Raw genomic sequence first — 19,345 nt, 5'->3', positions numbered from 1 at the left:
TTGCAGTATGGCGTGTAGACAGAGAGACAGACAGAAGAAAGGGGAGAGATAGGGAGGTTAACCATAGGGGAAGGTCCGGTTTGCAACCCTACGCTGGGTAGAGAGGGGAGAAGGAGGTAAAGTGAGAGGAAAGTAGAGAGGGAAAGTAGAAGACGAGGGCTCTGTTGCAGTTTTTAAAAGCTACAGAATTGTACAAGCGGCTGTACCGTGAACTCAAGTTTAGTGCTACAAGTGCTACTGTGCTGTGCAGTGATTGCTTGAGGTGACAGTGACAGGTCAGCGTACAGCGTACAGGTCAGCGTACAGGTCAGGTCAGTAGTACAGCGCGTACCTTTACTATACAGAAATATGTTGAGTGAGAAATGTTAAGTAGACGGTCTTTAAAAAAGTCGCAGTTTCGCCCGAAAGGCGAAGCATCAATCGTGGTAGCAAATTTACTAGTAGAGTATACTGTCACGACCTCGCAGGAGACGTGGAAGCAGGCGTACAGCACGTATACAAGCACTTTATATGAGCAGCAAACGCAACGTCGTTGTCGTCTCTGTTTTTCTACCCGCGCGCTACTTCAGTGTCGTTTCCATGGCCGGGCACATACCCGCGGCGACGATATAGCATGTGGCATTTGCGCCTCCCTTGAAAGAAGCATCGTCCCGATGCGCCAAGCGCCCAAGAAAGTGCAGTGATGGTGCAAAAGTGAGGTCATGATGCAAAATATGGCTTCATACGAAGCACGTGCACAACCTCGGGCAGATGCTGCCGGCGTTTGGAGCAGTAAGGACTGTCGGGCACAACTTCATAATTCACGTCACTGATGCGGCGTAGAACTGTGTACGGCCCGAAGTATCTTCGCAGGAGCTTCTCAGATAGCCCCCGTCGACGAATAGGAGTCCAAACCCACACCTGGTCGCCGACGTTGTACGTGACGGGTCTGTGTCGAAGATTGTAGTGTCTGGCATCGTAGTTCTGTTGCGCTTGGATGCGCAAGCGTGCAAGCTGCCTTGCTTCATCGGCGCATTGCGTAAACTCCTCGGCACCAGTCTCGTGATCACCACACTCGTGTGGCAGCATCGCGTCCAACAGTGTTGTTACTTCCCGGCCATAGACGAGGCTGAAAGGTGTCACGCGTGTTGTCTCCTGGCGAGCCGTGTTGTACGCAAATGTAACATATGGTAAAATCTCGTCCCAGTTTTTGTGGTCGACGTCGATGTACATACTCATCATGTCTGCCAGAGTCTTATTCAAGCGTTCTGTCAGCCCATTGGTTTGGGGGTGATAAGCGGTTGTCTTGCGGTGAGTTGTACCACTTAATCGCAACACGGTATCCAGAAGCGCGGCCGTGAAAGCAGAACCTCTGTCGGTAATGACCACTGCGGGGGCGCCATGCCTTAGGACGACGGCTTCGATGAAAAATCGTGCTGCTTCGGCTGCTGTTCCCCGCTGGAGAGCACCTGTTTCGGCGTATCGGGTAAGATAATCAGTGACGACGATTATCCATCTATTGCCGGCAGAAGACACTGGAAATGGACCTAAAAGGTCCATGCCAACTTGTGCGAACGGCGCTTGTGGTATCTGAACAGAATGCAGCAGTCCAGCAGGTTTGACGGGTGGGGTTTTGCGACGCTGGCAATCAAGGCATGTCTGGACATAACGTTTCACGACCGGCGCAAGTCTTGGCCAGTAATACTTCAGCCTAAGTCTGGATAATGTGCGGGAGTAGCCCAAATGACCAGCGGTCGGCTCGTTGTGACAGGCGTGTAGGACTTCGTTCCGTAGAGATGCGGGAACGACAAGTAGGTAGCTGCTGCCACTGGGTGAAAAGTTCTTTTTGTAGAGAACGTCGTGACGCAAGCAAAATGAAGGCAGCGCTCTGGCGAATAACCTCGGCACGCAGCTTGTTTTTCCCTCCAAGTAATCAATAAGAGGAACCAGTTCTGCGTCCTCGCGTTGCAGGCGTGAAACGGCGACAGCGTCTACCATGCCTAGAAAAGCCGCGTCGTCATCGTCGCGCAACGCAGTCTCAACAGGCGACCGAGACAGGCAGTCGGCGTCGGCGTGCCGCTTCCCCGATTTGTAGACAACAGTGAAGTCGAACTCCTGGAGCCGAAGGCTCCAGCGTGCTAGCCGACCAGCTGGATCTTTTAAATTAGTCAGCCAGCAAAGTGCATGGTGATCACTGACGACGGTGAAACAGCGACCGTATAGATATGGGCGAAATTTGAGGATGGCTTTGAAATTTGCTTCGAAAATTGGTTTCGAAATTTGAGGATGGATTTTTGAAAGACTTTATCACAAATTCTTTTACAGCTCGCTAAGCCGCCCACCTTACATCACGCCATCATCCTCACGCATGTCACAGCGCACCAGCCATCGACTGCAAGTTGCTCGTCCTCGCACACGAACTGTCACATTTCAGACTTCATTTTTTCCTCGGGCTGCCAGAGACTGGAACGACCTACCCTTCAATGCCGCTGCCATCACATGTCATTCAGAATTCTTGGAAACTGTTCCAACTTGTATTTCACCGTAACACCTGCATTTTCTTGTGTAAACATGTTAACCACCCCTTATGTAATACCCCGAACGGGGTCTTTAAGGTAATAAAATGAAAAAATGAAATGAAATGGCCCAGACTACCGCGAGACACTCTTTTTCTGTAGTGGAGTAGTTAGTCTCCGTTCTGGATAGGGTCCTGCTGGCGTACGCAAGCACTCTTTCGGTGCCGTCCTGCCGCTGAAGAAGCACTGCGCCAAGGCCGACATTGCTAGCATCGGTATGAAGAATCGTCGGGGCGTCTTCGTCAAAGTGTGCGAGCACAGGAGGCGTCTGCAGCCGCTGCCGTAGCTCGTGAAATGCCCGTCCCTGCTCTTCGCCCCACACGAAGGGGACATCTTCGCGGGTGAGATGTGCTAATGGACACGCGATGCGCGAAAAGTCCGCAATAAACCGTCGGTAGTAGGCGCAAAGGCCCAGAAAACGTCGCACGGCCTTTTTATCAGATGGCGTCGGGAAATTAGCGACGGCAGCGATTTTATCAGGGTCAGGTCGAACACCTTCATGACTAACCACATGACCGAGGAATTGAAGTTCCTCAAAACCAAAATGGCACTTTTCCGGTTTCAAAGTTAGGCCTGCTGAGCGTATTGCCTCAAAGACCGTCTTCAGTCTCCGTAAGTGTTCGTCGAACGTGGCGGAGAAAACAATCACGTCGTCGAGGTACACTAGGCAGGTTTGCCATTTGAGGCCTGAGAGTACCGTGTCCATGAGTCGTTGAAACGTTGCTGGCGCAGAACACAAACCGAAGGGAAGCACCTGAAATTCATAAAGTCCATCGGGTGTCACAAAAGCGGTCTTTTCACGGTCTCTCTCATCAACTTCGATTTGCCAGTAGCCGCTTTTCAAGTCCATCGACGAAAAGTAACGTGCGTTTCGTAGCCGGTCCAGTGAATCATCGATACGCGGTAGCGGATAAACGTCTTTCTTTGTGATCTGGTTGAGTTTTCGATAGTCGACGCAGAAGCGCAGACTACCGTCCTTCTTTTTCACTAATACGACAGGCGATGCCCACGGACTCTTAGATGGCTGAATAACTCCGTCCTCAAGCATCGTCTTCACTTGTTTTTGGATTGCCTCCCGCTCTTTCGGTGCTACACGATAAGGATTCTGCCGGATGGGTCTTGCGTCGTCTTCGGTGATAATACGGTGCTTGGTGAGCGGCGTCTGGCTAACTCTTGACGTTGATGCGAAGCAGCTGTTAAACTCATTGATGAGCTCAAGAAGGCTGTTGCGTTCGATGGGCGATAAAGTTCGACTGACATCAACCACAGGTGCAGGCATAGGCGCGGTGGACGCCGCGTGCTGCACTGAGAGGCAGTCTTGTATTGGGGCAATTTCGTCGAAGTAAGCAACAGCAGTGCCTTTAACAATCTGTCGACGTTCCCTGCTAAAATTCGTCAGCAGGAGTTCAGCATGTCCGTCGAGTACATTAATTACGGCCCTGGCGACGGAAACGCCCTGACTCAGTACTAGTGCGTTGATGTGTTCAGCGACGCCAGGCCCGGTGTGCAAGTTATCGCAGATGACAGGCACGAGGGAACAACTTCGCGGGCGGAAGCGTGACGTCGTCGTCGACGATACGTAAACGCGGTCGCTGGTCATCCGCGGGGTCGACGTCTTCGGAGCTCGTAGCAAATGTCACCATGCGGTCGCGGACATTAATAACTGCACCGTACTCCCTCAAGAAATCCATTCCCAAAATAAGTTCTTACAGCACTCAAAGAGAATGACGAGGGTGGCAACGAAGGCTGAACCGGCGATTATGATTCTGGCTGTGCATTTTCCAATCGGCGTCATCAACTGGCCCCCGGCAGTTCTGATGTTGGGCCCGGTCCAGGGCGTCTTCACTTTTCTTAGTCTGTCGGCTAGCTTTAGACTTATTATCGAAAAATGCGAACCAGTGTCAACGAGAGCGGCCACTTGGTGGCCGTCAATGCTAACGACAAGATCGGCGCTGACGGCGTCTGTTACATGTGGTGTGGTTGGAATCGTCGGAGTCGTAGAGTCATCGATCGTCGGTGATGGGGGTTCTTGGGAAGCTGGACGGTTTGCAACCTCACCCCCGGAGGTCGCTGCCTCTAGTTTCCCCGGCGCGGGCTAGGAGACCTGCCCCTAGAGGCGTCAGAAAAATCGCGACGGGTTGGTTGGGTGTAACGAGCCGGTGATGGGGAACGCGATCGAGGCGTCGTTGAACCTTCCGGTCGAAAGTGGAAGGATTGTCGTCGCATGTACGTGGAGCGTCAAACCGAGGGTAACTATAGTTGGTGGGAAATCTGGGAAACCCAGCTGCGCGGTAGTGGCAAGCTCGATAAACATGTCCGGCTTCACCGCAATGAAAGCATAGCGGCCGGCGGTCAGCGGTGCGCCACAAATCGGTTTTCGTAGCGGATAGGCGGCAGGGAATTCTCCGTAAGACCGCGGCGCAGCGATCGGCTGTCGGCGATACGGCATTGCTGGCGGCGGCTGTGACTGTCGAAGATAGGGCGTCGGGGATGGCGGCGGTGGCTGCGTCGGAGTGGTCGACGGTGTCAGCAGCATCGAAGTGGCGGGAGGTGGACGACAAAGAGCTTCCGCGTATGTGCATCGTCGCGGCGCCGCTTGCCAGTCGGGGCGAAAGAAAAGGCCTGTCGAACTTCCTCCCGGACGACATCAGCGACAGAAGCCACCGCTGGTGCCATGGGAGCAATTCCGAGCTGCCGGATCTCCTCTCGCACAATCTTTCGGATAACTTCACGCAGAGATGTGCCGCCGCTCTCAGGTAGCAGTGAAGCATTTGTTGGCGAGCTCGCGCGATCGTATTGGCGGTACCGCTGCTGTAGTGCCCGTTCGATAGCGGTAGCCTCCTTGGTGAATTCGGCCACTGTCGTCGGTGGATTCCTCACGAGTCCGGCAAACAGCTGCTCCTTCACTCCCCGCAAGAGATAGCGCAACTTCTTTTCTTCGGCCATCTCAGGATCTGCTCTGTGGAAAAGGCGGGCCATATCTTCTGCAAACATGGCAACGCTCTCATTCGGCTTCTGAACACGAGATTCGAGAAGGCGCTGCGCATTGTCTTTTCTGTCGCTGCTAGTGAAGGTGTCTAGCAGCTGGGTGGCGGAAGGCATCCCATGTGGTCAGGCTCCTCTCCCGGTTCACAAACCATGTCCGCGCACTGTCTCGAAGAGCAAAATAGACATAAGACAGCTTTTGCCGGGAGCTCCATTCATTATGACTGGCGACACGCTCGAACTGGTCCAGCCAATCTTGGACATCTTCAATGGCGTCACCATGGAAACTTTCTGGGACCATAGGATGCTGTAGCGTCACCTGCGATGGAGTTGCAGTGGCCATGGCGGTAGTACTTAGACGCGGTCCGGTAGGATCCTGCAAGGGGTTGAACTCGGGCGTCAGGCCTAGCAGGCGGCGGCTGTAACCGGTGAACCGGAGTTTCGACGAGCGAAGGCGATGCCACGTTCGATGGATGGCTCCGCGAAGGGGTGCTAATCATGAGGCAATCCTACCCCGCACCTCCACCAGTGTCACGACCTCGCAGGAGACGTGGAAGCCGGCGTACAGCACGTATACAAGCACTTTATATAAGCAGCAAACGCAACGTCGTTGTCGTCTCTGTTTTTCTACCCGCGCGCTACTTCAGCGTCGTTTCCATGGCCGGGCACACACCCGCGGCGACGATATAGCATGTGGCAATATAAGGCAGACTCTCGTCCCAATCTTTGTGCTCTATATTCACGTACATGGAAAGCATGTCTTCGAGTGTTTTGTTCAGGCGCTCTGTTAGTCCGTTTGTTTGTGGATGGTAGGCTGTTGTCTTTCGATGAGTTGTGCCACTGAGCATCAGGACGTGATCTAAAAGCGCGGCTGTGAATGCGGTGCCTCGGTCTGTTATGACGATGGTTGGTGCGCCATTGTCTCAGCACAAACATTCTCTATGAAAATCGGAAAACTCTGCTGCTGTGCCTCTCTGGATAGCTTTTGTTTCGGCGTAGCGAGTGAGATAGTCAGTTGCTACAATAACCCAGCGGTACCAGTAGTAGAGGTAGGAAGTGGACCCAAAAGATCCATTCCGATCTGGTCAAATGGCGTTTGCGGTACTTGCACGGGTGTAGCAAACGGCTGGTTTCGTTGGAGGTGACTTGCGCCGCTAACAATCTAGGCAGGTCCGAACGTGATGTTTCACGGCAACGGGTAGTCCTGGCAATAATATCTTTGTCGCACTCTGTTCAGTGTCCGCGTATATCCTAGATGCCCAGAAGTGACCTCGTTGTGGCATGCTTCCAGTATTTCACTACGAAGAGCAGTAGGAACGACGAGCAAATAGCTTGATCCGCTCTATGAGAAGTTCAATTTGTATAGAACGTTGTTCCTTAAGCAAAGCGAGGATAACCCTCTTGCGAAAGCTTTAGGTGCTGTCTGAGTTTGTCCGTCCAAGAAATGAATCAGGCCAAGAACTCAGGGTCGTCACGTTGTTGTTGTGCAATGGTAGACGTCGAGTCGAAGACTAGGAATGCTGTTTCCTCTTCATCGGTCGAAGGAGCTGATTCTATGGGTGACCGAGACAGGCAGTCAGCGTCGGTATGCCGTTTCCCCGACTTGTGCAGGACCGTCATATCAAACTCTTGCAGTCTCAGGCGCCAACGTGCTAATCGCCCGGAAGGATCTTTCAGAATTGTTAGCCAGCAGAGTGAATGATGGTCGCTGATAACTTTGAAGTGGCGACCATACAAATAAGGGCGAATTTTGTAACGCCCATACCACGGCGAGGCATTCTTTCTCGGTTGTAGAGTAAATTTGCTTCTGCGCGTGAGAGCGTTCTGCTTGCATAGGCGATCACTCTTCTGTGTCCTCCTGGCACTGCACAAGAACAGCTCCGAGACCAACATTGCTGGCATCAGTGGGAAGCATTGTCGGAGCTGTGTCGTCAAAGTGGGCCAGCACAGGGTGCGTTTGTAAACGGTTCAAAAATCGTTAAATGCAGCTTGCTGTTCGTCGCCCCATACAGACGCAACGTCATCTCTCGTGAGGCGAGTTAACGGCGACGCAATGCGAGCAAAGTCTGCAATAAACCGCCGATAATAGGCGCAGAGGCCCACAAAGCGTCTGACAGCTTTTTATCAGAAGGATAGGGAACTGCGACAGCGGCAATTTTTTAGGATCCGGGCGGACTCCCGCGTGACTGACGACATGGCCAAGAAACTCTAGCTCCGCAAAGCAAAAGTGGCATTTCTCCGGCTTTAGGGTGAGGCCGGCGGACCGTATAGACTGCAGAACCGCTTCAAGCCGTTCAAGGTGCTCTTCAAACGTTGCGGAAAACACTATGACGTCGTCGAGATAGACTAAGCAGGTTTTCCACTTCATCCCCGAAAGCACGGCATCCATAAGCCGTTGAAAAGTAGCAGGTGCAGAGCACAAGCCGAAAGGCAAGACCTTAAATTCATATAGTCCATCTGGCGTGACAAAAGCGGTTTTCTCACGGTCTCTCGGGTCTACTTCAATTTGACAATACCCGCTCTTTAAGTCGATGGAAGAGAATAACGAGGGTTTCGAAGCCTATCAAGTGAATCGTCTGCGCGGGAGCGGATACACGCTTTTTTTGTAACCTGATTTAGCTTTCGATAATGCACACAAAAACGCAGGCTGCCGTCCTTCTTGTTGACCAAAACTACAGGCGATGCCCAGGGGCTCTTGGAAGGCTGAATCACATCGTCTTCAATCATTTGGTTTACCTGCTGTGTATCGCTTCGCGTTCTTTGGGGCCACACGATAAGGGTTTTGGTGAATCGGTCTCACTTCGTCCTCCGTGATTATGAGGTGCTTGGTTATGGGCGTCCGACCGACTCTTGACGTCGACGCAAAGCAGTCGTGGAACTCGGCCAGTAGCGCAAGGAGCCGTTCTCGCTCGTGCTGCGGTAAAGTAGCCTTTACGTCAAGCACAGGGGTGGGTCTTGCGCATGCGCTTCTTCTAGTACTGAAAAGCACCCACGAACCTCAGCGACATCGTCAAAATAAGCCACAGCCGTGCCCTTTGGTAGGTGCCGTCGCTCGGGGGCTAAAATTTGTTACAAGTTGGTGAGCCATCGGTGATATGTACGATGCCTCTTGCAACGGAGATACCATGAGTAAATAACAAGGGGATTATTCTTGTTCTGCAACTCCTTCACAATCAAATGGTACGTCACCATGCCACCGAACAAGGATACCTGACCGAGGTGGGACGACCACGTCGTTTTTCGGTAAGACGAAAGGAGTTGCGTTGCGGCGTTAACCAGGAAATTAATCAGGGCTCTTGTTAAACGTAACCAAGCGATCCGGGATGTTGATTATGGCACCATTCCCGTAGAAAATCCATGCCTATGATAAATCTTTACAGCATGTTGCAAGAACGACGAAAGTTGCGACGAAGGAAGAACCTCCTATGGTGATTCTCGCCGTACAGCTCCAGCAGGCATGAGCAGTTGGCCGCCCTCCTCATGTGGGGTCCCTCCAGGGCGTTTTACTTTCTTAAGGTGAACAGCTAGGCCTTCACTCATATCGAATAATCGGCACCAGGTCGTCGACTAGCGCTCGCACTTGCTGTCCGTCAACGGAAACAATGAGATCTGCGCTCACAATTTCTTCGGTATCAGAGTGTGTCGGTTTCACGGCGTCTTGCGGCGAGATTTATGGGGTTCTTCATCGTCTTGTAGCTGGCCGCGCACACTTACCCTAGAGGTCGAGCTGTTAGTTTTCCCGGCGTGGGCTGAGCGACCTCCTTCCCGGAGGTCAGCAAAGCACGTCCATTCAGTGAAGATGAATGAGCAGGGGACGACGAGAGGCTGACCGTTGGGCAAAATCGGTCTGTGGTTAGGCAGAGAGTCATCGTTGAGAGTGCGCGCCGGCGGACTCGAAAAGCAGGCGTCGCATCGTAGCATGTAGTCATCATGTGGTGCGTCGACCGTCAGGCCAGGACTGAAGAGTTCGAAATGAGGCGTCGCGGTACCAGCAATGGCGGAAATATGGTCGATGCCTCCGCAGTGATAACAGAGGGGGCGCCTATCAACCGTGCGCGATGCATCCGTTTTTTTCGAAATTGCGGGCGACTCGACTCGAAGCTCGTTGTGGCGGGTGACCAAAATGCAGCGAATGACGGCTGGCGGTAGGATGGGATCGGCACGACGGGTGGGTGTCTGAGAGGTTCCTTGTGGTGTGTGACCAAGGTGTGGCTCTCGGCGGCTCATGTCGCGACCGCATGGGCATAACAGCTGGTTGACGTCGGACAGCGTCGGCATAACTTAGGGGACGTGCTCGTGACCAGGATCGCCTCCGGAGAACGCTTGCCTAATTTCCTCACGTACGACTTAAGCGACTGACGTCATGGTGTGCCCATGCCGGTATCCCGAGCTTCTGAAGTTCTTCGCGAACAATCTCCCTAATTAGATCACGAAGGGAGTTCTGGTTGCTAACGGTCATTGCGGCGGCGTTGATAGGAGTGCAGGTGCATGCGATCGTACTGCCTGCATCTTAGATGGAGTGCGCATTCAATACCAGTGGCTTCTTTTTAAAATTCGCCACGGTACTCGGTGGATTGCGCACAAGTCCGACGAACAGTTCTTCTCTTATGCCACGCATAAGCTAGCGTAACTTCTCTTTCCTCAGGTTTGTGAGGGTCAGCTCTACGACACAGGCGGGCCATGTCCTTGGCAAACATCGCTACAGTTCATTGGCTTTCTGGAAGCGCAGCTCAATTAGTTGCTGGGAACGGTCCGGTCGATGGACACGCGCAAATGTTTCAATTAGCTGATGTTGGAATCATTCCATGTAGCGAAACTGGCTTCGCGGTTTTCAAACGACGTTCGAGCGCTACCGTCAAGGGCGAAATACGCGTGGGAGAGCTTGTTGAGCAGTCCACCCATTGACCTTGGAAACACGTTCGTACTGGTCAAGCCAGTCTTCAACATCTTCATGTGCGCCACCATGAAAGCGATCGGGAATCAGTGGTTGCAGAAGGGTTGCCTGGGACGAACGTCTCGTGGAACCTGCGGCAGGCTGGTAGTTGCCATTGACAGAGGTAGACAGGGCTCGGACGAGCGTTCTTGTAGGGGGTTGAGCTCGGGGGCAAGGCCTAGCAACGCCGACTGAAGCGATGCACAGGAGTTGTAATTGGAGATGGGCTGGATGAACGGCTCCCTGGAGGAGCCGGAGCATCAGGCAGGGTGGTGTACCCCGCACTTCCACCAGTGTCGCGGTTCAACGCGAACAAGAGACAACAACGGCGGAGCAAGACGGCAGCGGAACAGCCTGTTGAAAAAGACCACAAGAACAACAGACGTCTTCTTCGTCTTCGAGTTCCCCCTGTTCCACTACACGGAGCACGTTAAAGCACCTATCGTTATCGTAGTCAATGTCCACATAGAGCACGCGTCAATATATATATATATATATATATATATATATATATTGTAACCAACAGTTACGACAGCCGTGTCTATAAAAACTAATTTATTCTGAGCGAACTTGTGCCCGTCAATTAAAGGTTGTACACTAAACAAAAGCGTCCCTCGAGCTTCACTCTTCGAACCTCGTCTTTCTCTTTGTCGCCTCCTGTCGCGTGCCAGTCGTACGGCGCACGAGCCGCTGGTCTGTTAGAACCGGCCAGCGTTGTCTTGCGGTGCTGCTTGTCGCTTGCGGTTTGGCGGCTCTTTAAACACAGTTAGGATTTGGCGGTCGTCTTTGTTCTCGCAATGCTGGTGGCATTAGCCCCCTCCGAAGAAGCATCGTCCCGATGCGTCGAAAGGGTCTAGAGAGGTGAACTGCTTTAAAGGGCCAGTGGCCAGAGTATGGCGGTGCTAGGCTTGATCGCATGTGAAATTCTGTTATTCAATGCCTTTCATGGTAAGGCTTCATTCGTACTACGTGTACGACCTCTGGGCGAGTCCTGCGTCGTGTGGAGCAGACTTGGCCTTCAGGAGTTACCTCGTAGTTTAAGAGACTTGGCAGTGGCGACGACCTAGGTGTGCATCGCCTTACGCCTGCTATTTCCTTTGGTGCAGATTGTCTCTGCGCAGCCGCACTTGTGCGCCACGTCAGCATCGGCCGAGACCACGTGACCTAACACGCTTCTCGGCACGGTCGACAACAGGAGGCGCGGCACGGCACTCTTCGGCGGCGCTGATATCTGCAAGAAAGGCCTGACGTCACCCATTCCAGAGCTACAAAAGGAGCCTTCTTGCGCTACTGCATTCACTTGGCAGTGGCGACGACCTAGGTGTGCATCGCCTTACGCCTGCTATTTCCTTTGGTGCAGATTGTCTCTGCGCAGCCGCACTTGTGCGCCACGTCAGCATCGGCCGAGACCACGTGACCTAACACGCTTCTCGGCACGGATCGACAACAGGAGGCGCGGCACGGCACTCTTCGGCGGCGCTGATATCTGCAAGAAAGGCCTGACGTCACCCATTCCAGAGCTACAAAAGGAGCCTTCTTGCGCTTACTGCATTCACTTGGCAGTGGCGACGACCTAGGTGTGCATCGCCTTACGCCTGCTATTTCCTTGGTGCAGATTGTCTCTGCGCAGCCGCACTTGTGCGCCACGTCAGCATCGGCCGAGACCACGTGACCTAACACGCTTCTCGGCACGGATCGACAACAGGAGGCGCGGCACGGCACTCTTCAGCGGCGCTGATATCTGCAAGAAAGGCTGACGTCACCCATTCCAGAGCTACAAAGGAGCCTTCTTGCGCTTACTGCATTCACTGGCAGTGGCGACGACCTAGGTGTGCATCGCCTTACGCCTGCTATTTCCTTTGGTGCAGATTGTCTCTGCGCAGCCGCACTTGTGCGCCACGTCAGCATCGGCCGAGACCACGTGACCTAACACGCTTCTCGGCACGGATCGACAACAGGAGGCGCGGCACGGCACTCTTCGGCGGCGCTGATATCTGCAAGAAAGGCCTGACGTCACCCATTCCAGAGCTACAAAAGGAGCCTTCTTGCGCTTACTGCATTCACTTGGCAGTGGCGACGACCTAGGTGTGCATCGCCTTACGCCTGCTATTTCCTTTGGTGCAGGTTAGTTAAGTTTTCTCTTTTTTGTTTCGTTTCTTTTTTTTTTCGTCGCTGCTGCCAAGTGTGTGCCTCGCCTTGCTTGTGTGACGATGTCAAAGGAGTTTGCGAAAGCGAAAGACGAAATCCTTCAAAACTAAAAGATGAACTCAAGATAGAATTGAAATCGTCGCGCGAGGCGTACGAGAGAGACCTGCGCAATGAAATTCGTGATCTGAAAAATGAGCAGCGAAACATGACACAGAGCATCGAATTCGCGCATAGAGAAATAGACGACTTAAAGAAGAGATTTGAAGCTGAAGTGGCAAAAAACACTCAGCTTTTGAAAGAGAACCAGGCAATCAATGCAAAGTACGTTTCCTTGGAAAGAAAGAACGGCGAGCTGGAGAACCAGATAGTTCATCTTGAACAATATTCTAGGAATGCCAATCTTGAAATCCAAGGAGTCGTTAAGACAGAAAATGAAAGTGTCGTTGCCATACTGTCCACTATCGGAGATGCTATTGAAGAACCAATCAGTGAGTGTGATATCGAGACTTGTCATCGCGTCCCCACCTGTAATCCGGATAAAACTAACATTATCGTGCAATTCAAGTCCCGGTCGAAGCGCGACATGACTTTAAAGAAAGCGAGAAAAGCCCGGCTTACTAATAACAGCCTAGGACTTGGCAGTCCAAGTCCTATCTATGTAAATGAGCATCTTTGTCCTACACTAAAGAGACTTCTCAGTATGGCTATTAGGCGTAAGAAGGACTGCCAGTGGAGACCGTTTGGACCCACATGGAAGGATTTTTGCAAGGCAGTCAGACAGTTCTAGCGCCATATCCATAACCTGTGAAGACGACCTCAATAAGATAACATCGGTGTAATTAGCCCCCCTCTTTGTGCGTACAGTTTAAGCTTTTAAAATGCGTTACCACGATTTTGCATTGCCCCATGAAATTCTTCCATGTTCTTCTATGTATGATTCTGTTTTGCATATTAACACACGCTCTGCCCTCGCTAAGCATGACCGGATTGCCTATTCCTAGGCGAATTCTCTTTTCAGTATAGTATTTTAATGCTTACCGAAACATGGTATTACGACGGGTGTGCAATGCTCCATCTTAATGGATACAAAAACTTTTTTATCAATCGCAGTAGTCGTAGGGGCGGTGGCGTCGCTATTTATGTTAAGGCTTCTAAAGAATATGAGGTAATATCAGATTATACATGCATTACAAACGATTACGAGGTACTAACACTGAAACGAAACGCTGACGTCATTACTGTCGTTTATCGCCCACCAAATGGGAATTTGGGCACTTTATGATTTTTTTGAAAACTTCTTGCAATTTGGTTCCACAAATAGTCTGAAACTCGTTTGTGGTGGAGACTTTAATATAAATACCCTTGAAGCCAGCACCTGCGTTCAAGATTTTAACAACACCATTTCGTCTTCGGGCTTTGTGAATATAATCACTACTCCGACACGCATCACTGTACTAACTTCGTCAATACTTGATTTGTTTATTACCAACGCGGAAACTAGAGTCACTGATGCGGGAACCATAGCCTCTGACATAAGTGACCACTGCCCAATCTTTATGATTTTCTTCCCCCCCAAAGTTCATACAAATAGTCTAAGGAACGCAATTACAGTGCAGTATGTATCAGACGATGCTTTACTTTTATTTAAGCGTGACATCAGTGTTCAGGATTGGTCTTTTATATTCGGAATAAAAAACTGAATGAAGCATATTCTAAGTTCATTGAAAATTTTCAGCGAATATACGCTAGACATTTTCCTTTTAGAACTTTCAAACCATCAAAACGAATAAGAAAACCTTGGGTCACTCCTTCCCACAGGAAAGCTATTAATAAGAAAAATCGATTATTTCACACCTTTTTACGTACAAGAGCACCATCTGACTTGAAAGACTTTAAACTTTCAGAAATAAACTGAACGCCGAGCTTAGGTCGGCAAAGTTGGGATATTATCAGCGGTTGTTTTCTGATATAAAGAAACAGCAGCCTGACGCCGCATGGAAAGTGCTAAATAGGGTTCTCGGTCGCGAAAGTAAAACGGAAACGCCCTCGAAGTTAACGCAAAATAACCGTGAAATAGTTGGTCAGGCGCTTGTTGATCATTTTAACCAAGCGTTTTCTAAAAACGCTCTTCCAGATAGTAACCTACAGGTTATCAGACCGTCCAACAATTGCCCTGCTGAGAGCTTTGCTCTGCATGAAATAAGTGAAGCTGAGGTTTATCGAACATTTCTAGGTCTACGGAACAGCAAGGCTTTAGATATAGATACCTACAAATAAAGCCCATAAAATATGTTATCGAATGCATTGCGCCTGCGCTCACTCACATATTCAATCTCGCTATCCAATCAGGTCAAATTCCTGACGCACTGAAACGATCCAAGGTAACAGTCATTTACAAAGGGGGCAATAAAAATGAGACAACAAATATAGGCCAATATCTGTTGTACCAATTTTTTCTAAAGGCTTAGAAAAGATATTGTTTTCTCGACTGACTAACTTCTTTGACAAAATAAATCTTCTTTCGACGACGCGCAGTTTGGCTTTAGGAAAGGACGCTCTACTGAAACAGCTTTATTAACTCTTAAAGAAAGTGTGCTACAAAACATCGAAAATAACATATAACTCTTGGTCTTTTCGTTGATTACAGTAAAGCATTTGATTCACTTAACCATAACATACTGATACTAAAACTCTCGGACTACGGGGTTCGAGGTAAGCAGCTCGAACTACTCCGTTCGTACTGGCCAACAGGACTCAGTGTGTGTACATTGGCAATTACCATTCATCTCCCCTCCATATAAAATGTGGTGTGCCCCAAGGCAGTATTTTAGGTCCTCTTTTGTTTAATGTATATATAAACGATATTGTAGGTATTGACGCAAGCTCAAAATTTATCATATATGCCGATGATAGCACTATTCTACTCTCCGGAACTCATGAAGCCGACCTAGCGTCAAGATGTAATCACGTTCTTGAGAAACTCGTATTTTGGTCACATTCGAACTGCCTCAAATTAACCCAGCTAAAACCAAGGTACTTTTCTTCCGTGCAAAAAATAAAGTAATTAATTTACAACAGAATATATACTGCGACGGGCACAGGATAGAAATCGTTAATGAATATAAAATTCTCGGAGTAACATTTAGCTCAAATCTCTCATGGGATTCGCATGTTGACAACTTATGCAAAAAACTTTCAATGACCACAGGAGCTCTATCTCGTTGCCGTGCAATTCTCCCAGTGGAAGCAAAAAAACAGATTTATTATGCGCTGTTCGCTTCTCATATTAACTACTGTAGTCTCGTATGGTTGACCACTACAGAAAGAATATTACAAGGATTTGTTTATTACAAAAGAAAGTTGTTCGCAATATCGCAAATATCGATTATTTAGCTTCCACAGAATATTATTTTAAGTTGTACAACTTATGAAAATACAACATATGTATGAATTTCGTGTTCTGCGTTCATTCTATCTGTCTTCACCTACTTTTAAAAATTTTATTACCACAATAGCACTGCTTCAGCAATATACCCATGTTCGTACACGTTGTCCTGACTTTTGGCTTATACCACGTTTCCGTACTTTTTACAAGCTTCAGTCTTTGAAATATATCTTCCGGTAATCCTCAATAAATACGAACATATAGCGAAGCCCACACTAGCATTACTACATCAGCTCTTTTCTTAGATCTATACTACCACTATTGTCCTGAAGCTACATACATTAGTAATTCTTTTTTTTTAACAGAAGCTAAATCATCCTGTGTCTGCTTGTATTTGACGCTGTGGTGTTTTAGATTGCAAATCTTTTCCTGATGTATTATATGTGTATGTGTGTATGCATATGTGAAATCACACGTATATGTGTATGTATATATGTGTGTGTATATATATATATGTATGTGTTATTTTCCCCTTTCATTATATTCGACCTTTTATATATTTTTCTTCGTATATAATAATTTTTTTTATTTTATAGTCATCTAGTATTGTGTCTTCTTACTCCTATAGTGTATTCTTATTCTGATGAACTAGTATTTTCTGTTTTGTATGTTTTTGTTTAACGGCTCGACATGCACGTCGAGGTCAAGCCCTGCCTTGAATATGGTGTCCGGGCCTCTGTCAAGCTGCAGACCGCAGCTTTTAGCCCTGTCAAGCACCAAATTTGTTTGGAAATAAATTTGAATTGAATTAATAGCCGGCGAAGTACTCTGTAGGGGCCAAAGTAACGGCGCAGTAACTTCTCCGAAAGACCGGGCGTACGTATAGGAGTCCATACCCACACTTTGTCTCCGGGGTTGTACACCTCCCTTCGCCCTAGGTTGTACCGGTTTGCGTCGACGTACTGCTGTTGTACGATACGGTGCCTTGCCAACTGCCGTGCTTCTTCTGCCCTTTCTATGTACTCACTAACGTTGGTCGTCTTCGCTGCTGTTTACAGGTAGCATCACGTCTAGTGTCGTTGTTACTGTCCGACCGTAAACAAGTTCAAATGGCGTGAACTGTGTCGTCTCTTGTACTGCAGTGTTATACGCAAAGGTAGCATATGGTAGAATACTGTCCCAGGTTCGATGCTCTACGTCCACGTACATTGATATCATGTCAGCGAGCGTTCTATTGAGCCGTTCAGTCAGGCCGTTTGTTTGCGGGTGGTACGCTGTCGTTTTTCTATGAGCAGTATGTGTAGTTCATAACAGACTGCATCAAACGGGCCATAAAAGCTGTTCCTTTGTCTGTTATGACTACCTTGGGTGCGCCATGTCGTAACACTATGTGTGTCACACAAAACTGAGCCACTTCAATGGCGGTTCCTTTTGTAAGAGAAGATGTCTCAGCATACCGGGTCAGATAATCGGTTGCTACCACAATCCACCGCTTTCCTGAGGTTGAAACGGGAAATGGTCCAAGTAAATCCACTCCTATTTGTTCAAATGGCGCTTGGTGGCTGTATCGGTTGCAGAAAACCTGCTGGTTTGAGTGGCGGTGTTTTGCGTCTTTGACAATCTCGGCACGATTTGACATAGTGCTGCACTGAATTCATCAACTTCGGCCAGTAATGTTTCTTGCGCATTCTCGCCAGAGTCCTACTATCGCCTAAGTGGCCAGCTGCAGGGTCATCATGGCAAGCTTCTAAGATCTCGGCTCGCAGCGATGATGGTACGAGAAGTAGAAACGTCTCACCACTGTGCTCGAAGTTTCATTTGTAGAGGACGTTGTTCGGAGGACATACGAACACAATCCGCGGACGAAAACTCGAGGCACTTTAACTTGTTGACCTCCAGGTACTCGATGAGCAGGAGTAATTCCGGATCAGTACGCTGATGATGAGCCATTTCCGCCGTATTCACAGCCCCAAGGAATGGAAAATCTTGCTCGTATTCAGGTGACGTCGATTCGATTGGTGCGCGTGATAAGCAATCAGCGTCATTGTGCTTGAGACCGGACTTGTAAACGATCGTGATGTCATACTCCTGTAGACGCAAGCTCATCTAGCGAGCCTTCCAGAAGGTCCTTGAGGTTCGCCAGCCAACACAATGAATGATGATCGCTGATGGCTCGAAACGGTCTGCCATATAAGTATGGCCGGAACTTACTGATGGCCCATAACCGCCAGGCATTCCTTTTCTGTAGCTGAGTATTTGTCTCGGCTTTCGATAAGGTACGGCTTGTGTACGCAATGACTTTTTCTTGTCCATTTTGCCACTGAATAAGTATAGCTCCGAGACCAACGTTACTCGCGTCGGTGTGGATATCTGTTTCGGCATTTTCATCAAAATGGGCAAGTATAAGAGGACTCTGCAAACGCCGTCGTAGCTCATAGAATGCGTCTTCTTGTTCTTTCTCCCACACGAAAGGGACATCCTCTTTTGTCAGTCGCGTGAGGGTTCGGCGATTTTAGAAAAGTTTTCTACGAACGCCTGTAGTAGGCACACAGTCCTAGGAAACGTCTAATAGCTTTTTTTGTCTCTTGGCTTCGGAAACATTTCTACTGCAGTGATCTTCTCAGGATCGGGGCGGACGCCTTTAGCACTGACAATGTGTCCGAGAAAGCGGAGCTCGCGAAAGCCGAGTGGCATTTTTCGGGTTTTATGGTCAACCCCGCCGTGCGAATAGCGTCCAGAACTGCTCTCAGTCGCTGCACGTGCTGCTCGAATGTAGTGGAGAAGACCACCACATCGTCAAGGTAGACGAGGCACGACTGCCATTTCAGCCCGGAGGAGAACAGGTCCATCATCCGCTGGAAGGTGGCGGGCGCAGAACACAGACCAATGGAAGCACCTTAAACTCGTATAAACCATCCGGTGTCACAAATGCCGTTTTTTCGCGATCTCGCTCGTCCACTTCGATCTGCCAGTAGCCACTTTGAGATCCAAGAGAGAAGAAGTAGGCATTCGTAGTTTGTCCAAGGGGTCGTCGATGCGTGGGAGTGGATAAACATCCCGCTTCGTGACAAGGTGAGCTTCCTGTAGTCAACACAAAATCGTAGGGTGTTATCCTTCTTTTTGACCAGGACTACCGGAGATGCCCACTGGCTATTGGATGGCTGTATTACACGTCCTTGAGCATTTCCTGTACTGACTTCTTATCGCTCTCTCAGTTATTTTGGAGCCACTCGGTACGGTGTGGCGTACTGGTCTTGCAGGTCTTCGACTACAAGCGGGTTTTGCGACGGGAGTACGACGGACGGTCGTGAAGTTGAAAGAATTCCGCAAATGCTGTGA

Source organism: Dermacentor silvarum, chromosome 6, assembly GCF_013339745.2.
Source record: "Dermacentor silvarum isolate Dsil-2018 chromosome 6, BIME_Dsil_1.4, whole genome shotgun sequence".
Taxonomy (NCBI): domain Eukaryota; kingdom Metazoa; phylum Arthropoda; class Arachnida; order Ixodida; family Ixodidae; genus Dermacentor; species Dermacentor silvarum.
This window is presented reverse-complemented; position numbering follows the sequence as displayed.